At 49.0% G+C, this 6205-nt stretch overlaps 1 pseudogene; it reads left to right on the top strand.

Moving 5' to 3' along the window:
• Positions 1-6205, top strand: part of LOC108312820 — a 50022-nt pseudogene that overhangs the window by 4335 nt on the left and 39482 nt on the right.

Raw genomic sequence — 6205 nt, 5'->3', positions numbered from 1 at the left:
GCCCAGGACCGCAGATGGCAAGTAGGGAAGAGAGGGGCTGAGTTCAGGGGATGCCCAGGACCGCAGATGGCAAGTAGGGAAGAGAGGGGCTGAGTTCAGGGCACACCCAGGACCGCAGATGGCACAGTAGGGAAGAGAGGGGCTGAGTTTAGGGCATGCCTCGGACCGCAGATGGCACGGTAGGGAAGAGAGGGGCTGAGTTCAGGGCATGCCCAGGACCGCAGATGGCACCGCTCATCTCTCAGAGCTGGTTTCTGAGACAGTGAATTCCTGGTGGGTGGGGCCGCTTCTCAGCCCAGGGAGAACTCAGACGACCTCCACAGGGGATCTCGAAGTTCTCACGCTCCCCTCCCCCCCAGTCCTGCGTTCCTCTGCGTAGCTGACCTTGGGCAGAGATTCTGGAAAAGGCGGATAATGTCGGCCGGACAGAACAGACATGGAGTTTAAGTAACATGCTTGATGCCACCAGAGATTAGTGTGTTAAAAATGTCAGGGTATCCACTGGGGAAAAAAGGAAGTCTCTATGTAACTACGAAATAACCCGGAGAAGGAGAAATGAAACTAAGAAAACTCCGCATATCCAATAAAAGATTGTTTGTTTGGGGGAGATTAGAAATAAAGATTGTTCATATTGAGAGAATAAAAAATAAAAAAATAAAAATATATGATAAATAGAGGCATCAAATAATGTATCAGAAATAATTACAAACATTAATCATGTAGTCAGTGGGAATGAGTGAGAATCTGCAAAAGGCGGAAGGAGGAGCGTTCGTGTTAGATCTGGAATGCCAAGTGGCTGTGCATCTGCCGCTACAGCCTCAAGTGATGTAAAAAAGGGAGGGGCCGTCACATCTAGTCAAAGTGGAAAGACGTTAACAGCCTTCTGTCTGGAGCCCTTGTCAGCTCTCGGAATAAGGACAGGCACATCTCCCTGTAGGTGTGTCTGTAACTAAAAATATGATGTCCAGCCGCTACAGCAAGCTGCAGCATGACGTGTATGGTACATTGCTACTTTTACAGAGTTAACAACACTATCTGCAAACAACACTACGTCAGTTTTATGGATACTAGGCATGCAGTAAAAGTGTAAATCATGTCCTGGAATGATAAACATAAAAGGCGTGTTATTAGTTACCTCTGCAGAGGGGGGGGGAAGGGAATAAGGAAGGTATATTCTTTTTTTTTTTTTTTTTTGAGACAGAGTCTTGGCCCAGGCTGGAGCGCAGTAGGGCAATCTCAGGTCACACAGCTACCTCCACCTCCCGGGTTCGAGTGATTCTCCTGCCTCAGCCTCCCGCATAGCTGGGATTACAGGCGCGTGCCACCACACCTGTATAATTTTTGTATTTTTAGTAGAGATGGGGTTTCGTCATGTTGGCCAGGAAGGTCTCAAGCTCCTACCACAAACACAACTGCTTGAAACAGCGCTCATTATTAGCTCACATTTTCTAGAGTCAGAAGTCCAGATAAGGGTTAGCTGGGTCCTCTGCTTGAAGTCAGAGTGTCAGCCAGGGCTGTGCTTTCATATAAGTTTAGGGTCTTCCTCCAAGTTCATTTAGGTTGTTCAATTTTTTGCAGCTATAAGACTTTTTTTTTTTTTTTTTTTTTTTTTTTTTTTTTGTTTTTTTTTTTTTTTTTTTTTGCTGGCCATTGACTTGGGTATCATTCTCAGCTCCTAGAGGCTGACCTCAGGTTCTAGCCTTGTGACCGTCTCTGTAGGCAGTTCACAACATAGAGGTTCGCTTTCTCTGACAGGCCAGCAAGACAGTGTCTGCTGCAGCTTTGAAGCTGTCTGACTTCTGTCTCTGAGCTCCAGAGCCTCCTTTTAAAGGGCTCACTGATGAAGTCAGGTCCACTCGAATTCACAGGAGGGGGTTATACAGGTGTGCACAGCAGGAGGCAGGAATCTGGGGCACCACCTTAGAATTCTGCCCACCATAGGAGGGATACACAGGGGATTCTCAACTGCACTGAATATTTTATTTCTTTAAAAAATGTCTACAGCAGGCCAGGCATGGTGGCTCATGCCTGTAATCCCAGCACTTTGGGAGGCCAAGGCAGGCAAATCATGAGTTCAGGAGCTGGAGACTATCCTGGTTAACATGGTGAGGCCCCATCTCTACTGAAAATACCAAAAATTAGCCAGGAGTGGTGGCGCGCACATGTAGTCCCAGCTACTAGGGACGCTGAAGCTGGAGAATTGCTTGGACCTGGGAGGTGGAGGTTGCAGTGAGCTGAGATTGCCCTATTGCATTCCAGCCTGGGGGACAGAGCAAGAATCCGTTTCAAAAAAAAAAAAGTCTACAGCAAATACGACATTATATTAAGGTCTGATAAAACTGGGTGATGGGTACTTTGGGTTTGATTTTCTTATTCTTTTCTCCTGTATGTTTAGAAATATTTCGCACATACACAATTAATAAATTTTAAAACATCAGAAATCACCCTTCTAAGTAATTATTATGGTAAGGAAGTAAAAATTAGAATTACAAATTATTTAGAAATGAATAACAATGAATATTAAAATAAGAGATATAAACATCCTAGTAATTGGAGGAAAATCTATAGCCTTAATTACATAATTGATAATAAACAACTATACTAGAAAAAAATTAAATCCAAAGTAAGAAGGAATTAGTAACTATAAAAACAGAAAACAATGAAATCAAAACAAAATGTTGAATTGACTAATAAAATAGACTTTGCTCTTGACTAGACCAGTAAATAGACAAAGGTTTAGCAAGCCTGATCGTAAATGAAAGTCAAAATTTACAAGAAAAAGAACGTAGCTCCATGAGCAGCGTGCAGTTGAAGGCTGGGAGGGAATCTTCATGCCAATATTTGAATGTCTCGGTGAAATGGGTGCTTTTCTAGAGAAATATAAACTTTTACCCCTAAAAAAAGCCCCCAAGCTCAGATAGTTTTATAAGAGAATCCTATAAACCTTTAAGGCACAGATAATTCCTATGTAATCAAACTGCTGGAAAGCAGTGAAGAAGATAAAATGTTTTCCAACATATTGTACAAGTTATCATAACGTTGATATTAAAACAAAGCAAAGATATGGTAAGTAAAGAAAACTGTATTTCCATTTTATAATTTCATGGATATCAATAAATGTATAAATCTATGAATTAATTTAGTTCCTATTTAATGTCTAATGTTTAATTCATGTTCATACATAAACAGAGAAGCAAAAATTAAACAACAGGGTCACAACAGGGTTACAAAGTTGTCTTATTTCCTGAGCTGAGACAAGGGGGACAGCCCCCGAGGTCCTGCTGGGGAAGGTTTGAGGCAGGCCCGCTGTCAGCTGCTTTGCCTGAGACAGGGCGGTGCTGGCTGCTCCTGGTGAGGTGGGGACCTGGTGTGGGCAGGGGCAGCCTCAGCTGCCAGGTGGGAGTTGAGACTGGAGGAGAGGCCCCTGGCTGGTCACAGGGCGGCTGCCCTCAATAAACCTGTGTTATCCTGAGCCTTGCAGGGCAGGGTGGGAGTATCTATTCAACTTCCTTTTGATCCATCAGCCGGACCTGGATTCTGACCTGGGGCCTTTGCAACGGCCACTGTGTCATCCCCCGATGGAAGGACGGGCTCCAGGACGAGGGCCAAGCTTGTGGCCTGAGGACCAGGCAGAGAGGGCAAGATCTGGGCTAGGGTGGGAAAGCCCAGCTCTGATCCCTCCACTGTCCCCCATTCCAGTCACAGGTGTCTAGTGAAAAGGTCTCTAGGGACCGTAGGCCCGACTGTGCCCACTAAATGCTTCTCATCTTTATTGCTCGGGTGATTACCAGAGTGCCAGCCCCATGCTCTGCCCTGGGAGTGTGTGTCTACTCTCCGTGGAAAGACAAGGCTATTTTGGGGGCCAGGGCCCTCTCGAGAGTGGCACAGTCTCTGATGGCCGCCCACAGTGGCAAGCGGGCTGGTGCCCTGCTACAGGACAGGGGCTGTGGGCTGCAGTCTGGGGTCTGCAGCAGGCAGCCTCAGGGCTCACTGCGGCCAGAAGCCCCCAGTCTCTCTCCTCACCTTTCCCTCATTTGGGTGGAACCTCAGTCCCTTGACGCAGGTTCAGGAAATATGTCTTGTCTTTATTTTCTAGAATTCAGGTTAATTTTGACTTTATACTCTCATTCCACCAGATTGGCAAAAAATAGAACTTCAGTCTTTCTTGGGTTCCTGTGTGGTATGTTCTGGGAAAATGTTAGCGATCTCCTTCCTTCTCACCCTCCACAGCAGCCCAGCCTACAGGGGCCTGGCAAGGCCCGGGGCTGGGGCCTGGTGACCGGGGCCCAGCCTCCTGTGTACCCTGCAGCCCCCTTCCTGAGGTGGGAGCAGGCGAACAGGTGGGGAGCAGGCCGCGGGTCTAGCGCTGCTCAAAGGAGGCAGCTTGGAGGAATCCCGGGAAGTGCCCCCTTCTCCTCCCGGGTCCCAGGCTTGCCACTTGAAAACAAGTACCTGGACAGGGAGTGTCTTTGGTCACTTCTGCTTTTCTCCCAGCCTGCACCCTCCTCTGCAGTGAGAGGAACCACTTCCAGGAGAAGACCAGCAAAGACCGCCTCATGCTCTCCTTGCCAAGTTGGGTCCCTAACGCTTTCCCCAGGGCCTCACCTCCGCTCCCTTCCAAGCGGGCCCGGACGACCTCGGGCTGTGGTAGTGCTTGCTCTGTGGAGGGAGGGGAGGCCCCAGAAGCACCCTCTTTTCTCCCTTTGAGGAAACTTGGAGAAGGCAGCGCTCAGCAAGGGAAGCAGGCCCCGAAGCTGGGGAGGGCGGGGTGGTGACCAGGGGAATGAAACTGGAGCTGCCTGGCAACCCAGCTGCAGAGAAAAACCGGCTGGGCAGGACCACCTGTGCAGGGCTGGGAAGGAGGCCAGGAAGATGCTCGCTGAAGACAGAGAGGTGGGAGGAGGAGAGAGCAGGAAGGAGAGATGGGGGAGGAGGGGAGAGGAAGGCGGGGAGGGGGAGGAGGGGTGAGGAAGGCGGGGAGGGGGAGGAGGGGTGAGGAAGGCGGGGAGGGGAAGAGGGGGGGAAGAGCACGGAGAGTTGGGAGAGGAGAGAAAATGAGGGGAGGAGGGGAAGGGCAGGGAAGAGGGAGCCATATGCTGGAGCCAGAGGAGGAAGGGGTCTTTTCCTGCAAGCGCACCCCTGACCTCTCTCACCCTTTGCTTCCAGTCTCAAGTCCTCTCTAGCTCATCCCTCACCTGCTCACCACAACTGCTTCCTCAGAATCTCTGGCACCCACTCTCCAGTCTCAGCATCTGGATTGAGTACTCGCCTTGTTTGTTAAGAAGAACTTCAGGCTGGGCCCGGTAGCTGACACTTGTAATCCCAGCACTTTGGGAGGCCAAGGCCAGTGGATTGCTTGAGATCAGGAGTTCGAGACCAGCCTGGCCCACATGGTGAACCCCCATCTCTACAATTAGCCAGGCATGGTGGTACATGCCTGTAGTCCCAGCTACTCGGGAGGCTGAGGCAGGAGAATCACTTGAACTCAGGAGGTGGAGGTTCCAGTGAGCTGAGATTGTGCCACTGCACTCCAGCCTGGGGCCTGGGGGACAGAGCAAGACTCCATGCCCCCTCCCCAAAAAGAAAGAAAGATAGAAAGCTTCAAAATACATGAAGTGGATAAAGTAATATAATGATCCTCCACGTGCCCACCACTTAATCTGTTTCCTCTGTGCCTCCACCTCAACCACGATCGTTTCCAATCCAATCACGAATCTATTACGTCACCTGTAAATATTTCAGTGTGTACCTCTAAAGGATAAGGACTCTAAAAATAACCACAGACCATTACACACAACACCATTTCACACCTAAGAAATACCAGAACTCCTAATAGCATTAAATATCCAATCATTATTTAATTTTCATTCCTTGCCTTGTAAGTGCTTTGATTGACTGATTATTTATTTTTACCAGTTGTTTGCTGAAATTCGATTCACACATGCGGAGACGCCCCTCAGCTCTCTGCCTGTGCCTCTCCCCCTCACAGGCTGTCTTTGGCAGCGCCGGGTTGTGGGTTCCGCTCACGGGCATCCTGCTGTCAGTGTCCTGCCTGTGTCCCTGTGGGGTTGTTTACTGCACGTTCTCAGACTGACTATCAGGAAACATTTTACCACATCAGGGAGACGCTGCAGCTCCTTCTGACTGCGTACCACGCCCTGCATGACACCCCATCGCGTCCCTTCACCGGGGAACACATTGTACC

Source organism: Cebus imitator, unplaced genomic scaffold, assembly GCF_001604975.1.
Source record: "Cebus imitator isolate Cc_AM_T3 unplaced genomic scaffold, Cebus_imitator-1.0 Scaffold129, whole genome shotgun sequence".
In the NCBI taxonomy this organism is placed as follows: Eukaryota; Metazoa; Chordata; class Mammalia; order Primates; family Cebidae; genus Cebus; species Cebus imitator.
The sequence above is the reverse complement of the archived record's forward strand: the minus strand, read 5'-3'. Positions and strand labels throughout refer to the sequence as shown.